Raw genomic sequence first — 19,719 nt, forward strand, 5'->3', positions numbered from 1 at the left:
ACATTTTCTTAACAGAAAATAAACTATACTAGAGAAGTGGGAGCTTTTCCCATGTGTACAATATGTTTATACCTTATTAGTAATGTCTTTCTTTTATACATTACTAGTATCGCTTTCTCTCTTCCTCAGTAAAACCAGAAAATTATTTATAATATCGCTCTTCAGTGCTGGTAGACAAGGAATGTCTGCCCTCTGCTTGCAGTTAGAACAAATCACTATGAATTCTGAACCCACCCTTACCATGGGGATTACAAATTTGGGGATTTGTAGTAATGGTTTTGGTCTTCAAATGCAGGAGACTTTTAGTATAAGGAAGTGTTAGGCACATCCTGACAGCTGCCACATTAGGTTTAATTATTAGTATAAAAGGTTTTATTTACTGTCAGGGGGTGCTTCTATGCAGCAGCAGATCATGAACTGCTTTGGTCCAGGTCTTATGTCTTTGTAAATAGGTAAGCTTACTATTAGGCCTGGTCACATTCCTTCAACTCTTCGAAAACAGGTTTCATTCAACCTGCTCTCTTCTTCCTGATTTTGGAGGGATTCGTCTTTTGGGAAAAGTCTGAAGAAATTGTTTGGCTTCGGGTCAGCATCACATTAATCTGTCTCATACTCAAATATCGTATTTCTGAGACACTACACTATAAAACTTGTTATTAGTTTTCCCTGGACTCTTTCCTGCTATTCAGACCTCATTTCCTATGATTCTTTTCAGGCCTGAGTTCAAGGTACAGTCCACCAGGTCTCCCAGTCATGGTCATTCCCTTGTGCTTCTGCCTATCTGCCACCAAGGGCATATATGTAGATTTCTAAAAGGAGCCTGATGCAGGGATACCTTAACTAGGACATAACCAAGAGAGTGCTTCTGCTCAATAAAATGTAGTTTAGTCCTGAAAGCAGTTCAGTCACACCAGGTGGAATAGTCTGACTGAGCACTGCAATGGGGCTTAAAATACTATACTGATATCCAGTGTGTGGTGTTGACACTTCTGAGAATCATAGGCTAGATAATTGGGACTAAAGGGTTGGTGCTTTAAGGAGCTTCCCATTATATGCCTTCTTAATGGAAAAATCACTATTTAAAACCCACAAGATAAACTTTGGATTGATTTGCCATAAACCAGTGCAAAAATTGAAAATAAACAGTTTTCTTGCTATAAGCTTTGCTATTAGTTTCCATAATTTAAAGCAGCTCCCAGGCTTACTGCTGAAATTTCTCTTATTTATGCCTCTCATATTACACATATCTTAGGAAGATAGATTTTCTTTATTTTTGTGTGCTTTAGTATTTAGGAGGACAAGGTCAAACAACTCAGAGACCATGGAAGACAAGGCACAGCTCCTAATCATATCTGTACAGGTTCACGCCAACTGTTTTTTTAGAGGCAGAGTGACAGACAAGAACAAGAAGACAATAAGTCAGAAAAGTAGGAACAAAATGGAGTTATGCCAAAACATAATGTTTTTCTTCCAGGTCAGTGTTTCCTGATTTTCAATGGCAAATAAGGATAGTATGTAATGCATATATGAACAACATTGAGATTTTTTCTCCTTATTCACCTGTGCCAAGGCTGGCTAAGGGAAGCAGGAAAGGAGGTGGCAAATCACATCCAATGCCAAATCATCACCTTCTCACTGCAGATATTATGGTCTTATTTTCTTATTCTAGAGGATTGTTTGCATTTGCCTTTAAACATTACACTGAAGCCTTAGCCATGCTCCTAACTCAGATTCCTCTACGGGCAAAGAACACACTGAGGTCCAAGCAAACACCTTCAGTCTGGGCTGCGTGGGAGAACATCAGAGGTCAGAGCTCCTGTTGCTGTGGGACTTCAAGGGACATTCATTTTTTAAGCTTTAGATGAACTCAGAGAGCTCCCATCTATCAAAAATAATTAGAACATTTTAAAATGAACTCTAGTGAGATGATTTAAGAGTGTGTTTAAGGGTCCCAGCTTAGGATTTGAGCTGGAATGACAAATTTAAAGGAAAGTTGGGGATAGGGAGGGAGTGTTAGAGTGTACTCATGTGGTAAGGAGAGGCTTTCCAGGATAAATGGAAAGATGGAACACAGACAAGGACATGTATGATTGCATTTAATATTATAACTAACCTAACGATTCAGGTCATTAATAATCTCCCTTGAGATTTGTCTTTTGGTACTCTGCTAGGGACACTCAGGACAGGATATGACTTGGGCTCAGAAGACTCAACCAGTTCTTTAGAACATGTCTTTGAATAAGCACTTTCTTCTCAGTTAGACCTTGATATATTTTCTTATCAAGAAAGCTACAGTGATAAACAAATACTATGTCATCATCACTTAGTTTATTAACTTTGTCATTTGCTATAAAATAATGTCTGTATTTCGTGAAGTGAGTCCTCTGCAATTCTTCTGGAACTCACAAAAATCTCTTGATATCATTGTATTTTTAGCAAAGAATAATGAATAACTGATAGGATGAAATATAGTGCTACATAATTGGCAAATGGAGAACGTTTTGCAGAAATCACTCAAACTATTTTGAATTTCATTTCTAGTCATGGTTTATTTAACACTAGCAGAGTGCTGGAAGACTTTCACAAAAGATTGATGATCCTCTAGAGCAATTCCTAAGCGTAATATTATGTCTTAAAGAATTATGTCACTTTCTTTAAGGGTTCTGAGAAAGATATTACTATGCATCAATAAAAATTCAAGTTTTACCAACCATCTGTATTGTGTAAATCAAGTAGAGGGTAAGGGTTTCCCCAGAAAATAATTATGGGGATGGAATGAGATGGCCCAAAAGGCATTTACTGTACTAAAGTGTGTCGGTAAATGTATTATACTGCAGCTACAATGAACTTCAGAATAAATTTTAAGGACAACATTTTCAAGCATTTGTGCCCAGGGCCCTGTTTACATGTGGAAAATGGTGTTTCTTCTCCTATGAGTCAGGACTTGTCTGCAAGAGAGACATGTACCTGCTGAGTTTGAGGTGTGATTTTTAAACTGATGGGAAATACTTTTCAGCTCTGTTCATCCTCTTGGTGTCAAATGAACTTGGATGAATTAGAAATCTTTTAGCTAAATTGAAATGAAATAACCTGAAAAACTTGTATATATGTATGTATGTGAGTGTTCATATAAAAATATTTGTACATATAAATGTATAGATGGAAAGAAGAGATTGTGACAAATAAGTAAAGGCAAAATTAAAGTCAGTATTATTTTCCATGTAGAAAAGACCATAACCAAATTAGCTCAACACCGTTAATTTCACATTTATCTCCATGCTAGGAATATAAGATAGCATCCTGTCTTCAATTGCCTGCATTTAGGATGCCAGTGTATCTGTGTCAAAATAATATCATATCTAATATGTGCAACATGGATAGCCAAGCAAGAACATATCCAAACTTCTGCTTGTCATCTCCTGGATTATGCCTGAGACTTCTCCTCTAGCTCCACAGACATGAGACGAAGACACATTTGAATGCATTACAATTGTTAACATAGACTTAGAGTTAGATCTCTATTTGTAGTTTTGAAAGTATATAAATTTGTTTTTCATAAAGCAAAAATAAAATTTCATCCTGAAAATATTTGTCAAATTTCAACTTCCTTTGTGGACACAATACTTGCAGTGTCACTTAAGAAAGTAAGGAGCCTTTAAAATAAGGACTTACCGTTGAAATACTTACTAACTTTCAAATACAGTAAAGGAATAATATGAGATTGTTGTCTACGTTTTGATAAAGTTTATATTTTTGAGTAGAATTTATTTTTGAAAAATCCAGCAAGAGGTACAGATGTAGGCAGGAAACAAGCTCAGGTAGGCATCAGTTGGATGTGCAAGTATGTTTATGTAGAGTCTCTTAAGGAATGGCTAAAATACACTTGAAGCAAAGACAAGGTGGATGGTACAGACTGCTGATGCATGTCCTCATCAGGAAGTCCCCATGGCCAAATCCACCCCAGGCAGATGTGTTACCCTGCGCTATTTCCCTCCTGGGATACAAGGCTGGCTGTTTCACACCACACCAACACCAGGAGGTGCACTAGGACCAACATAGAATATCATAGGCACTAATGAACTGTTATTTTCTTTCTTGGGGTGAAAATGAAAGAGCTTACAAATAATAAAGGGTTCTCCTGTCTTTTATCAGTTACCCCAAAGCAATGGCATGCGGTTGCCTCTCAACACTTGTGTAATAATGGCTGTTTGTCAGGTTGTGATGGCTGTACGTCACTCTTATCAGAAATGCCATGATGCAAGTCCTTCTCCTAGAAATGTACAATCTGCCTACCAATCTCATTTAATTTCCTGAAATTTCAAGACCATGCTATACAGCCAGGTGAAGCATGCAGTGATGTTAAGCACTATTTATTCAGGTTTGATTGCAATGCTGATGGCTCTAGATGGCCTGTTTTAAAAAATCAGATGGTAGCTCTTGCCTATAGGACTAGTCTCAAATCTTGTGCTTTTTAAATATTAGCAGTCATCAAAAACATGCCTTTCTCAAGCTGATATTTCATTACTTATGTTAAATGACTCTGACTGCCACCATGCAGCCCAGCAGCCCAGTTGTGGCAGCAAAGCCACAGCTGGAGATCTGGTCTCCTGCCCTGGGAGACCTGGCTAATTACCATTACTTTCTGGTGATGCCTGCTCTACCAAAAGCCAAGCCAAAAGCCAAAGAAGAGAGAGAATACCAAAAACAAAACAATACAAAACAAAAGGACAGTGGCTTCAATATTACTCCCATATTCTCACTGAAAGTTGAGTGCAACAGTAACAATCAGGAATAGCATTTTTCCACTTGCAGACTTATGGAATCTGCTCCAGGACTGTTGTGAGATCGCAAAAGTGAACCCCTCTATTTTGGTTACTTACTTTAGAAAATAGAATTGAATGTGTAGCCATAGAAAGCTGCCTTATATTTCTATTTATTGGTCTATTTGAACAGTATGGTAAGAAACAAGTCTGTCTAAAATGCTATCTTTTATTTTGTCAAGTCTTTGAAAAAGACTTGAGTAGCAAAGACCTGACAGGAAAAGATTTCCTGTCAGAGAAAAAATGTATAATCTAGAAAATTATACAATTGTTCTAAATTCCACTTTTGGGTTTTCATTCTTCTTTGTGTGTAGGCTTGGCTCATGGAAAAAAATTATAGATATTTATTTCAAAAACACATGGTTCTGGTAAGAGTGAGTAGGAGTCTCAAAAGTCATCTAGGTGATAATTTCTTAACTGTATGCACGTATTCAGTTTGAAACTTTCTAAATTTCTCAGGAAACTGTTTTGTTGTTACTTAATGTCCCAACTCATAAACTTCTTCAAAATATTGACAAAGGGCAGAGAAGCCCACACTAACATTTTCCAAAGGAATGTTTAGTTTCTTTATTAGAAATGCTTTTAGCTTTAAAGTATTAGCAAGTCAACTATTAATGATTCATTTAAAATATAAAATCAAAATATAACTTTCAAAATCACTCTGATATTAGATGACCCAAACTGGTCTATTTTCCTGTTAAAGGTTTATTTATTTATTTATTTATTTATGAAATTTAGTTTAAATAGAGGATAAGAGCATTTCCAAAACCTCAAAAAATCTTATGGATCAAAAAAAAATTTTTTTTCACCCCATGTACATCCCATGTATTTATTCTAAACTTATTAGACTGTGGTGTCTTACATGGTGCCTGTGCAAAGGTTATTATGACAGGACAAAGAAGAGAGCCTTTTCCAGGCAACAAGTAATTATTATCACTGCATAACAGTTTCTGACCCAAAACCTAGAAAAATCTTCAATATGAAAGATGAAATAACTCACAGAAATAGAGTTTAGTGCTCTGTGATTTCTGTAGTCTAAAGGTAGGTTCGTCCTCAGCTAGGTTAACATGATCCAGATAGTCTAGAAGGAAAATATGTTCTGGGTCGTTCTCAAAACAAAACAAACCTGGGACTAATCTGGTGATATAGACTCAGGAGATTTCTAGTGAATATTGTAGCAGATAGACTATAGAGTTGCACTGAACTGTCTTTGCTCACTTTGGTCCTTTTCATTCTTGACCACCTAATCACGAAAGCTCAACTGAAAGGGTTTTTTTTTTTTTTTCTGACTTCCTGGCATTCTGTTACTAAATAATAAAACCTTGTGATCCAGAAATCCTGGTTTTCAGTAGTTCTAAAGTTATATTCAGACATCATGATATGTGTTCACTGTTACTCATTTGAAATGAGTCAAAATGTAGCTGCCACCTTAGCCATGAAGGCCTCCTTCTACTATGACTTTTTGGAAAAAGAATGAATAGTGAAAACAGACTATCATATTAATGTCCCTCTGTATGACGCATCTAGAAAAAGACAACTGTAAATTTATGTGAAGACTCCATTCTTCCTTGGAAATGTAACTTCAACTAGTTAATTCTAGCCAGGACATGCCACATGCCTAGAGCTAACAAATGCTGCAACCATTGCATAGTGGAGAGTGCAAGATTTTTTGACCTGTAGCATAACTGCAAACAAGCACATAGCAAAGAGGCTTGGACTGGTTTACAGCCTAAAAGAGCCTATAGGTTTTCCTGAGGCAAAGAGAAATCACACTGCCCTGGGTGAGCCACAGGCTATTAATAATTATCCACTTTCTGTTGAGGGTTTGCTTACCTATTTTTTTCAGCATTTTAGCCAGATCATCAGTTTTCTGCCTTAACACCACCAGCCACCTAAGGAAAAGTTCCCTATAGGAGAAATGATCTCTTTCCTAATTCTACAATCATTTTAATGCTGCCTGTTGCATTATCGTTCATATCTGAATTCAGAGCTGGTCAAGCATAGGTAAAGCTAATACTCTCTGTAATACAGGGTGACAGATGTGCCTGGATGCCATCCTGTGCCACGTGCTCTGGGTGTCCCTGCTTGAGCAGGGGAGTTGGACTAGATGATCTCTAGAGGTGCCTTCCAACCTCAACCATTCTGTGATCTGTGATTCTATGATACAAGGAAGATCAGTCTCATCCCCAAGCAAACAGGATTTATCACTTTTTGGACATGAGCTTGTGTCCCCATGGTGCCACACTGGGGTAGGGTTGAGCTGAACCAGTATGGACCATGCACAGGGCAGGCACAGACTTAAGGCTTCAATAGACAAGTTTAGGTGATTTTTAACTTCCGTGTGCTGCAGACATTACTGCTCCACGGCTATATCCTTCTGCTAGAGGTTACGGCCCTGACAGAAGGAGTGGCATAAAAAAGTGACTTCATCCATAGCAGATAATGCTAAGCTTTCAACTGGGAAGGTTAAGGAGCAGACAGATACCTCATTCTGTAACCCAGCTGGTACAGCAGTGACATTTTTCTCTAAATGCTTTTGGAGAGGCAACGTAAAGGCCTCCCATCTCTCTGACAGCACTCCACTAGGCAAAAAGGTTTTGTTTTAAATAGTTACCCTTTGAGGGAAAAAAAGAAAGAATGCTAATGAAATCACTAAAAAGCAATTGAATGGTAATCAGCTTTGCACCATTTTCCATAAGTCTGAGAGCTGACAAAGTAAGAATAATAGAAAGATTGACAAAACAAATAATACACAAGCATAGCAGGTCTGACAACTAGGATAATCAACACCTGCAATATATTAAGTATGGGCCAAGATCAGCTCTGAGACCGTGGCAGAGGTCAACTCTATCATGACCTGGCAGTCATGATAGATGAACACAGAATTATTATTAAAATTGTATTTGAAGTTTGTTTTACTGTTTCATACTCTTAATACACAACATTTCATTATGAATGCATGGAGTTTTTGGACAACAGTGAAAATTTAAATCCCAAATTATTAGAATAAGTATTGGAATAAAAACCCATCTAAGCTAGGGTTACTCTGTTTAAAAATCATTTTTAATGATTTTGAATGATTAACCCTCCCAGATTAGTTTCTTTCCAAGTGTAGTGTAGGTTAGATAGCACATATTTAACATCACCCAGAGGTTTCCAGTGCTGATAGTTCTGAAGGTGAAGCCCTATCACTTTTTAGATGAAGGAGTCTGTATTTCTATACTTCTTTTTCAGTGTCATGTATGTCGTGTTTTACAGCATATTAAACTGTTGCATTTTGAGGACCAAACTGTAGTCCAGGATCAGCACAGTAGGAGCTAAATTATTTCTAATATCCTTTTCTTTCTAAAGGTATGAAAGTCCTTATTCTACAGGGAGAGTACAATTCAGACTTTGCCCTAAAATGCAGTATATATATATTGGCACATTTGTATTCTTTCTTTCTTTCTGCCAGTTTTTGTCTAAAATAGGTTAGGGATTTTATCTATGCCCTACTATCTTGGTTTTTTTTTCTACATTCCCATTACCTACAATATTCTCTGTAAAAGTCCATCCTTCTTCTCTGCCATTCACTGTCAGCATCTCTCCCTCCCCACTGCCCCCAGCATCGCCACTTGGTCTCTGCAGGCACCTGATATTTGTCTTACAGTAAACTAGGAATGAGGGGTTCTCAGTTTTCACAGTTGTAAGAGAACTTCATTGACAAAAATAGCTGTAGAATGCTATGTTAGTAGCACCAGTAGCCCAAAACATTGTTAAAAGTATTTATGGCTGAGGTCATTCAATACCATAAAAGAGAAGAGTTTTCAGCAGCAACTGCCCAAACTTTCCAATTTTTAATGTTAACTGCACTGCAAATTTGAGCGCAGCACAGAGGAAAAGGAATAAGGGAACATTTTAGAGTTCATTGTTACTGTGTTTAATCACTGTCCAGCTTCTAAGGTTTACAACATCCCACTGTGCATAGTATTGTATTGCTTAAACCAATAAAGAGAAAAATCAGGATCGTATGTAAACCTTGTATGCAATATTCTTAGTGATGGAAAAGGGAGAAAAGGTTATTATAGGAATGTGGAAAATTGGATTTGGAAAGTGCTGCACTTAAAATTTTAAAAGTTTTACCCATCATTTTGTGGATGTTAATGTTGCCTGAGGGGACAATATGAAGCCCTTTGCCATCTAGAGATTGAAAGGACAGGTGAAATATACAAGACAAATGGTCAACTGGAGTAGTTAAGGTTCATTTTCTCTTCTAACCATCTTTCCTACAGGTATAGTAAGCCTCAAAAGAGGCAGAGGAGAAAGGCACTGTCTTAAACGGACATAGCAACATTTGCCTGCACTTTTCTGTCAAAGTCCTCAAACTGGTGCCTAGCAGAGTATGCCTCTACTCATGCCAAGTATATATGAAATGTCACTAAAGCAAAAAAAGAAAAAAAAAAACATTTTATCTCTCTTTTATACAGACATTAATGATTATACCAATCTCAGTACTGAACAGCTAAGAAAATAGTTGTGTAACCCAAATTTACCAATCTAATAAGTTTTAACAAGAGTAATAGATCACCAGAGTCAAATTTGCAAATTAAGTGTCTGTATTTCAGTTAAAAGTTCATCTGTCAAAACAATTTAGCAAGGAAGGCAGCAAAATAGCATAGAAGGGAGGTGGACTGAATTCATTCAAAGATCTGTGAGCATGCAGTAATTTAAACATAAGATGAATGTCTTCAGTGACTTCAAGAAAGAGAAAATTATCTAAGACTGATATTTATAAAAAATTTTTATTGTGGTTATAATAAGATATCCTCATATCATGTTACTGAACATAGATCTCTCTCCTCCCATATTCTAAGTCCTGTAGACAGATCATTAGTGATGATGTCAGTACACTATTAATTTTCTTGCCAGCTCAGTCTCAATGCAGGGTATTTCCACCTGGCCGTTAGTCTTTTCAGAAGCAGAATACCCGGGAGCAATAACAGCATCCCTCTTGCAGTCTAAACATTCCAAGAAGATCCAAACTCCCTTTTGCTTTAGAGCAGTTCTGAAATGCAATGTTAATGCCTTCAAGAGATTTTTAGTGTGAGTTCACTCCAAAGTCAACATTATATAATGGAGGTAGGCCAGGATAAAATTAACATGAAAAAACAGGTTACCCATGAGCTAACATTAAGATGTATTAAAGTTGGAGACCCCGCTTCTGGATGTGCTTTAGTAAAAAAAATGTATATTGCATCATCTCATTGAAGTTTGTCAATCATATCCACATGACTGACTGGCATACGGCAAGAGGATGAAGCAGCCAATATAATAGTTCGAGGTTGTAGTAACATCATTTTCCTTTATAAATAAAAAGATGAGTTCTTCTTTTAAATTGGCAGATCAGTTAACAGAAAGAATGTTTCTAGAACTGCTTTTGTTGCTTTTATTTGAAAAGATGTATTCATATATCTTTATATTAAAATATTTTTATTAACTAAAACAAACAAAAAAAACAGGTAACAACCCTGCACTGTTAACTTTGGAAGGAGTGAAACACACCAGAGTTTTGGCCCTTGCTCAGTGTTGGAGGTCTGCTCTGCCAAAAACGAACAATGAACAGGTATTCTCTAACACTAGGCCAAATCAGATGAGCCCTACTTTTTACAAGAAGCATTCTTGTGAAAGAACTGTTTTTGATGAAGCCACTCCTGTGCTGGTTGGCAAGCCCAGGCAGGAACATATGCAGCCTTTCAGCTTGCACAAGGAAGCTGGGATTAGTCTTTACTGCAGTCTAGGGTACTCTGTGTTCAGAAGGGTAACCAGGAGGTCATTCATGTTTGAAATATGTTGGAACTATCTAATTTTTGCTCAACTGTTTACTCTGAAAACAGATACAGCTTTCACTATAATCTCATTGAATGTAGACTTCAGGTCAACATATTCAAGTCAGCTTGAATTTTATTGCCTCTAGAAACAGAAGTATCTGACTAGCTCCTTTTCTGCAGCCAACGCTCACTGAATGAAACTGAGAGTATCCTATGGAAATCTGTGCGTGTGTCTGGGGGAGTCAAAACTCAGAGAAGAAGCTACCCAGACCTCCAGTGTAAATTCCCTACGAAACCAGTGGGAAAAAGGCCCAAGACCTTAGGTAGTCCTTCTAGAAAGCACTTTCTTTTTTCAGACAGCTAATTCATGAGCCACTTTGTGATAATCTTCAAGGTTTGGTAAGAAAATTTTCACAAACATATGCTGCTCAGGTGATGCTGGAAGAAAAATTAGTTACAGAGTACTCCAAAAAACAAAGAGTGTTGTCTTTCATCTTGCTTTTTATTCTTGCTAAAGGAGTTCAAGCTGACCGACAAGTTACCTAAATGCAGATATACCAACTAATCTGAATACAGAATCACTCTAGTTGAAAACTATAACTTCATTTCCTTCACTGATCCTGGTCTGGAAAATATGATCCCTCCTTTCTAAGTTGTACATCAGAAATTCCTTTCTAATATTTTCCTGAGTTAATGATGGAGTTCAGTTATGGATTACAATAAGGTTCCACTCTCGGAGGACTCTGGAAATGCAAAGCTGCTGTTGGGGGTCAGCTGAGATTTTCCATGGTATATGATAATAGATGATGTACTTAAAAACAGTGATTACAACTTAACATGACCATATCTTACATCCAAGAGGAAGCTATGGGGTTGGATTGCCTTCAAATAGATTTGGGAGATGTTAACATCCCAAACTTTCTGAAGAGAGCTATGGTTTCAGCTCTTCATTTGTATGTCTGAATAATGAGTATGCTAGCGTTAGTTAGGATAAGCTAGTACTACCTCCATGGCAAGAGAAGTGAGGTTGAAGAACATGGAAAAATTCTTGGGACCAAATTCTGTAGGCTCTTGATCAGACAAAATTTTATTGCAGGGAGCATGGAGAAAAAGATCTAGTTCTCTTTTTGATCAAGAAAAGCTTTTTATTTCCATGGCTCTCAATGTGATGTGTATACAGTAAAAACACTAACAACAACTAAAGTACAGAAATACAAGAGAAGCATCCAGAGCATTTGATTGTATTCTGCTTTGGATTATTTTATTTTTTTTTAATTTTGGCTTTGGTACTTGACAAGCATTTTCAGATGTTATCAAATTATTCACACAGGATACTATAATATTTGAAGATCAGCAATGAACCATAATTTATATCCCTCTTAAAGCACTCGCACACATTCTAAAGAGCTCACTTGCCTTCCTCTGAACATCCTATATGGACAAGTAGAAAGGAATTTTGCTATTTTTCTTCATGAATCCAATTTCCACCCAGGACAATGTCACTATCTGCTTTTGTAAACAGACTTACAATTTATACTCTTACTTCTGGCTTTGAAATACATACTTTTCTTGAAAAGTATTAAGTATTTTCACTACTGCTTTAGCTTTGTAGGAGCAAACCTTAAAACCCGATTTAGCGCAGTTTCACATTTATTCACACCAAAAAACTGTGGTACTTCTGATTAAAGTCAAAATTAACATTTTCTACAACATAAGGGAAGGGAGGAAAACTACTGTATAAGTTGACACCAAATAAAATCTAAGTGAAATAGAATGTGCCAATGTGTTATCATGCTAGAAGGTTAAGGAAAAAAAAAGAAAAGTTGAAAAGTAAAACATATATATGCAGTTTCTGAATAAATGTGATTGGAGAATTAGATGAATGTATGGAAATTGGAGAAAGAATTCTGAGGAGTGCATGCATAAAGAGAGCAGTTGCTGGAAGAAGGTATTTTGCAAAAATAAAGTTAATGAATTTCTGGTTTTCTTTTTTAATCTCTGCTTGTCTGTTGACTAGGGCTATATGAAAAATTAATTATTTAGTTCAACAGCCAAATGGAAATATATATTTTTAAAGATAATTCATATCAAATTCCTTTAAAAATTGTTGATTTTATTTTCACCACAGCAAACAGTCATGTAACAGTCATTTAACAAGAAAGAAGCATTCCTTGCTTAGAATATATGAGCAGATAAAACAAAGATCTCTGTTCCCCAAAAATAGCAATCTCCCCTTCTATCTCAATGCTGAACCGTGAGGAACTCAGGTAGGGAGAAATTAGCATTCGGTTCCCACTTTTGCCTCAGGTCTCCTCCCTCCCGTGAGAAAACTTGGATATGCTTTTTCTATGCTAAACAGTGCCATGGGATTGAGGTAGCTTTTCCTGTTGAATTGTTCCATTTTTGCATGGAACAATTAAGTGTTTGTTAGGCCAAAAGAACCATGACTTTGCAGCCTCACAATCTGATATTTATTCAGTGGGAAATAGGCTAGGAGTCAATCCTCACCTTTCCTGGGTGAATATGTAACTGCAAGGCTCTTGAATCGCATTTTTTCAGCCACAGATAATCCAGTATTTCATGTAAAGTTGAACAAAAACATCCAGAGGCTTTAGAGCATCTCAAGTGCTCTCAACAATGATGGTTTGGGTACTCACTTGGAAAACGAAGGTTCCGATCCATTCTGGAGAGACCTGGGCACAGATACGGCCTCCTGAGGGAATTCTGTACCTGAAGAGACTGGAGCATTCCCAACAGTGACTGTCTCCATTTGCAAAAAGAGAGTACCCTCTTACGTGAATCTAAAATCCTCCTCTCAGTCCTCAAAAATAGAAACTGTTTAAAGATTTCAAGCCAACTGAAATAGAAATGAAATTCAGTGAATTTATTTTTGCCAAGGAAAACAAATCAGTCAGCTTTACTTCTTACCTTCATCTTTCATAACCAGAAACCCTCTACCAGGGGATTTCACAGGAGACAAAATCTAATTTGTAAAGGAACATTCCATTTGAGATTACCTCAAATCTCAGTTTTCAGAACAGGCTGCTGTAATGAGAAAAAAGGAAAACTAGATTTCCTTGTTACTAATATTGGCAGAGAAGAATACTTCTTCCCACAGCAATTTCATGTGATTAGAACTTGCCAGCAATGGAGGCACAACAACTTTGCTATATTAAACCAAAGGGACTTTCTGGATTTTTTTTTAATTTATTTTTTATTTTATTTTTTTTAGAATATATTCCCATTCATCAGAACTTGCAACTGCTACTTAATTTTAATTTGATGCTTAAGTCTTTTAAATGTACTCGTGGTGCTGGAAAAAAATTACTAACTTGTTAAATATCTAGGATTATTTACTTACTAGATGCAATAACAATATAACAAAAACTATAGCATTTTCCACCTGTTTAATAGTAAAGGGCACTCTCTGTTTTACATCGAAAGCTCTTTTTTTTAGCTGTTGATGATGAGAAATGTGTAGGTTAATAGTTCTGTGTATGACAGCTGTGAGGAGCCATTGCCTGAGCAGAAAAGACTCAGGTAGGTCTGAAAGAGATCAGTGGTTCCCGCTGCTCACAGGCACAAGTACAGGCTGAAGCTAGACATTTATTTCAACCTAATGTTTCAAGCAAACCACAGGGAAAGATATTCTTCACCACTGAGTTATAGTCCTAGTTTTGCTCTTTAACATCTTAGCAGGTGACTAAGCAAGTTCCTGAGAGGCCTCTTGAGTTGCTACAAAGGAACTGGCATTTTCACCCATATTTAGCTGTAGAAAGGAGATTCCTGCTGGGTAGCTGAGCATTTTTCTTCACCTTAGCCCATTCATATGGTAGCAGAGTTGAAGAGAGCTTTGACCATCACACTTTGTCTAAAAATTCTACACAGATTACTGTTCCATAGCTCCGTAGCAAGGTAGACCTGATTCTGTGAGTTATTTACATTTCATCCTACCCCTGTTTATGGTCTCAAATGCTTGACTTATTCCTTAGTACTTAACTAAATGAGGACTTTATTCAGTAGTTGTTAGAACTGCCTGAAATTTGACTCTTTCTGAGGGTATCTCTGTACCACAGTCATGGATTTCAGTGTACTGTGGGCACATCCAAGCAGTATCGGTAAAGTCCCGTCATAGATACGTAGTGTGGCACTAGTGTGGATTCAGTTTCTGGTTAATTTACCTCGCTTCTCTCCAGACTTCCCAGTGCATACTGAGATCCAGCATATTACAGTTCATCTACTACCAGTCTCTAAAGGAGACAAGATTATTTTAAAGATGGCTCAGATGTATTTGTGCATTAGCACATGCACTACCATGAAAAAAGACAGATCCATGTAGACTATTGACTCTAGGGTTTATGGGAATGGAGCGCAGCTTCTGTGCTCAGAGTGTTAGTGATGATTCCAACCTCAGAAATACCCATAAGCATACAAACAATTCATAACTTTGGCAATTATTCTGAAAAAGTTTTCTGGCATTTGGATTGACAGGTTATTTTGGCACTTGTAGGCGACTATTTCAATTATATTCCTTTCACTGATATGTCTGTTTCCTTTAGTTTCTATTTGCTACATACTATTTATTATTCATTAATAGAAATTTCAGATATTCTCTCCCAATAAATAAATAAATAAGATAAATATAAAGTTAGCAACAGGCTATAAAGCAATATCAAAATGATGTATTGTGCCTGAATCCAACCTAGGGATTGGTGTGAAATATATTGCAAAGTCTAAACCCTCTGACGGATAGTATCAGTAAACCATTTGAACTGAACTCCATGCCTTAAGGAAGACTGGAGTTATTGTTGAATCAGCATAAAAGTTCACTTTATATATCTTTCCGCTTGAAAAATAAACTTTATTTTAGGCCACTTTCACACTCTGTAAAAGCTGATTTGGAGGAGGTTTTGCCATGTGCCACCTTCTCTCCCAATGCTGTTAGCACAGGGCATGTTTATGCTGAAATCCAAAGGTGCAATTGCCATCTTGCAGTCATGCCCCAGGTGGCTGTAAACTAGTAGGGTCTGATACCATGCAGCTGCTGGTAATATGGGGCTCAAGACGAAGCTTGCGAAGCCTGCCAGCGACACTGAGTAAATATTTAGGGCAGGTATAAATGGAAATCTTGAGACTCACTTGACTCTGTTGGTTGGGCTAAGCAAGCTGCGAACTGAGAACTGGACAGCTGTATTAGCACAGCGTTTATCCGGTGCTAATTAGGCAGTGGTCTCCGCAGGACGCAGGACTTAGGCACACTGCTATGTTAACAAGGCAATATTGTCCCCGTCAGGGCTGGCCTGTGCCCAACCAGCAAGGAGGACAAGCAGAGACTGCAGATGTGCCAGCACATGTGGGTAGCCCTGTCCTCAGCTACCTGGCCCAACGGCGGCTCTCCATGGCCGGGAGACTCCTCCTGCCCCATGTGGTTCCCCAAAAGCTGGCTTGGGAGCTTGCAAGCAGGCTGCAGTTATGTCTCAAAGCAGGGTAGACACTTTGCACAAAAACATGGAGGAGGGGAAGAGAAGCACATTATTAGAGACTTCCAGAAAACTGGGGACAGTGTGGGGAGAAAAATCCTATGTAAATGTCTGTCAATTGGCTACGTTCATCCAATACAGTTACCAAAATAAACTGAAGAAAACTTCCAAATATTAACATGCATAAAATAATGTGCTATGTGATATCTAGTATTATTTACTGAATAGTTTTACTGCGGTGTCAGTTAAGGGTTGAGACCAGGATTGCTGACTCCCTGTGTTAGAGTTTCATTAAAAATGTGTTGACAGTTAAAACTGCCGAAGGAGTGTAGAACTTCAGTATTTGGAAGAAATTGCACTCAGACAGTGGACATAATCTTCAGAGCAGGTATGAAACTCTCCTTAATACACATAGGATTTACTACTTCTTGCTGTGAGTTTGTTTTTCACTACTGGCTCCAGAGTCCTTAGGCCTCTACATAAAGCTCATTTTGAAAAACTGAAAGTCAATCTGAAACTAGAAAAAGTGCAGAAACTGAAAAAAGGGAAAAAAAGAAAGAAGAGTAAATTAAAGATTAAAAGTTTAGAATGAGAGAAAGGAAGGGAACAGCCAGCTCCCTTCTTGGGAACTACGAGGCAGCTCGAGGGATGGGGGATGTCTGGAGATGTGGTAGGACACGAGAACAGAAATAGGCTCCACAGGGCCCAGAATCACACTCCTCTTTCCATCAGCTATGGACATAGGAGAATTGCACGATGCATTTTTGCAACGCAGTGGGTGCAACCTCATTCTGCCCCCACAGCACAGAGGTTGTTTGTCGGGAAGAATTGAATAAGCGGAGTGACGTACACAAGCTTATTTGTGCAGAACTCATTTAGTCTTTTTTATTCACATATGTGCACTCACACATTTGACCTCAATAAGATTTGAAAAGTAGCATTAATCAATTTGAAAAAATAATTCAAAATACTTCTCCAATTGCTAATGAGCTTGTGTTATTCTGGTTTTAAGTATCCATAAGAGTCATGTAATTCTCTCTTAGGCAATAATTGAATATCTGTGAATTTTTATTAGTATTTTCATTCTACTGAAATCTACTTAGGCAGTACCAACAGAGTATTAAGTTCTCTTCAAGCTACATGTTCATGTAGCCATTTCCAAAATCTGCTAATCAGTATCACCAAAGTGTTTGTGACAAATGTCGGAATCTGACCGCTACTGAAAATACAAGAGTATAGCTGTATGTAAATGGACATCAGGCAAAATTAGTGCTGTCCAGATGTTTGGGGCTTTTTTTCTTTTTCTGAAATTGAGGTTGATAAAAATGACTTTGAGATGCAGACCAGTAAGTAAACAGAATTAAATTGTCAGAGAACTAATCTCAATCTCGTGTTTTCAAGTCTTGCCCTCTGCTTAGCATTTTTAAATACATTCCTAAAACAAAATCTAAATCTCACTGAAGTCAAGAGAGTTTAAGTAAATAATAAGGTCCTTTCCTGAGTTGGTGCATAGACTGCAGTATACACAAGTTTCAATATATTTGCAGGTTCTTCTTCACTGGTCTAGAACAGTGGATCAACATAAACCTATGTGACATGGGCAATAGATAAACTCTTTTTCTTCCAGTACAGATATATAGAATCTTGTGACTGTTCATTACCTAAACTATAGCTATAGCTATATTGTATGCACACTTAAAACCCACCACTCTCAGATGTAAAAAGGTAATGTTGGTTAGTGTTCCATCAAATCAATGCCTATCTATCTGTTAAGTATTAATAATGCACAGTACACTTAATGAAAATATGTTTAGAAGTAGCTGATCTAAATGAGTCCCTAGTAAGAAACTGTCTATTATTTTATACTCTCTTCTGCACTGAAATATCAATCTTCTTTCAGCCCTGTCTTCCAAAGCTCATCAGATATTTAAGGCATCAAATGAGCTGTCTGGCTTTTACCATTCTACACAATTTATGTACTTTCACAGTAGATCAAAAGACACTAGTGCAATTATTATAGAGATTAAAACTAGAAACATATTGAAATGAAAGTTATGTTTCTTTAAATGTAACCTTTCTTTCCTCATCAAAGTGGGTATTGGTAAAACCATTTTCCTCCTCCTGAAACTTAAGAGTAAAGCTAGTAGAAGAAACTAAGCACCATTCATTATTGCCAGCATCTGTAATTGTTTGTATTATACTTTATGAAAAAACTTTATATAAAATGCCACATTTGAACTCCAGACTATTAAAAGTGTCAGCTCTATTATATCATTTCTGAAGACCAATTTGCCTTTTTTTCAGAAGGTTGTAATGAGGCAGGTTCATTTTGCTTTCTACCATTTATCTTTTCAGCAGTAATGGAAAATTTCCCCCTCAGGCACAGCAAGCTATTCTTATCTGAGACAATTAGGCAGAAATGAAAGGGATCATAAAGGTGAGATTTCTTCACAAACAATGTAATGTACTTTATACCATTTAACACTGAGGAATATCTGACTGAAATAAATTCTGAGTGGTTTGTGAAGGCAGTGTGTGGCTAATAGCCAACTCTGAATAATGCTTTGGCTTTTTAACACATGAGAAAGAGGATAAGCAGCCAGGGTCACTTAAAGATATACTTAGTCTTCAGTTCCGCTGTTGACAATGTTTTCTTTTTAATAGATTGGAGAGACTATGCTGTCTGTTAAATGTGAAAAAAAGAAGAGAAATAAGCCTTTGCAAAGCAATTAATTCATTAGAAATTAAGAGAAAAAACACCTTACTTTACTGGCAAACCTAACTTTGAAGCATTTACAAGCAAGTATTATTTCATCTTGCACTTTCTTTGAATTAATTTTATGGTTAAAACATACCTGATGGTGCAATTACTTAGCCTGTATAAGGTCAATTAGAAAGAACCAATGAATCAGTTTATATTAGAAATACTTGCAGCATCCCTTCTGCCCAGCAAGCATAGTACCTATACATTAATGTATACATAGTACCTATACATTGAATCTTCTCATTGATCCTTTTGGTGTCTCTATGGCTTTTTTTAAGTGCTGTTGCAGGGTGAGAAAACAGTTTTAATTCTAGGAATGTTATAGCAGGAATTAACTTCTAACTAGTTCCATCTCTAGCATTTCAGTCTGGAAAGGATGGATGAAAGAAAATTGATCAGATAAGGTTTAATTATGAATTTCTAGTGCTGGCATTTTGGGGGCCAATTCTTCATTCTCTCTGCTCCATCTTTTAAAAGATCACTCAGCATTTTTGAGGCCAGAGATCTATCATATGGCCAGGATGCAAAAGGGGTAACTTTCCGTGCAAGAAGAGAATGGTAATTCCACTTACTGTGTTTACTGCATGATCAACACAATAGGCATATAATAAACAGTAATTTAAATGATTCACCTCTTTCTTTCTATTTGGATAGCAGCATTTCTAATTTACCTTGTGCCTGTAAGTCCAATAAAGTCACTTCTTTCCCTGCAAGACAGAATAATTGCTGCTGATCATCCCACTTCAGTACTGTAAAAGTGGCACGCTTGTAAAACACTGCAAAGAAATCTTACATCATACAATAAAATAGTAGGGGTCAGAGTGTGGGTTGACACCGTCACACCAGGC

This window comes from Tinamus guttatus, unplaced genomic scaffold (genome assembly GCF_059628265.1).
Source record: "Tinamus guttatus ecotype Peru unplaced genomic scaffold, ASM5962826v1 Tinamus_guttatus_pri_ptg000052l, whole genome shotgun sequence".
Taxonomy (NCBI): domain Eukaryota; kingdom Metazoa; phylum Chordata; class Aves; order Tinamiformes; family Tinamidae; genus Tinamus; species Tinamus guttatus.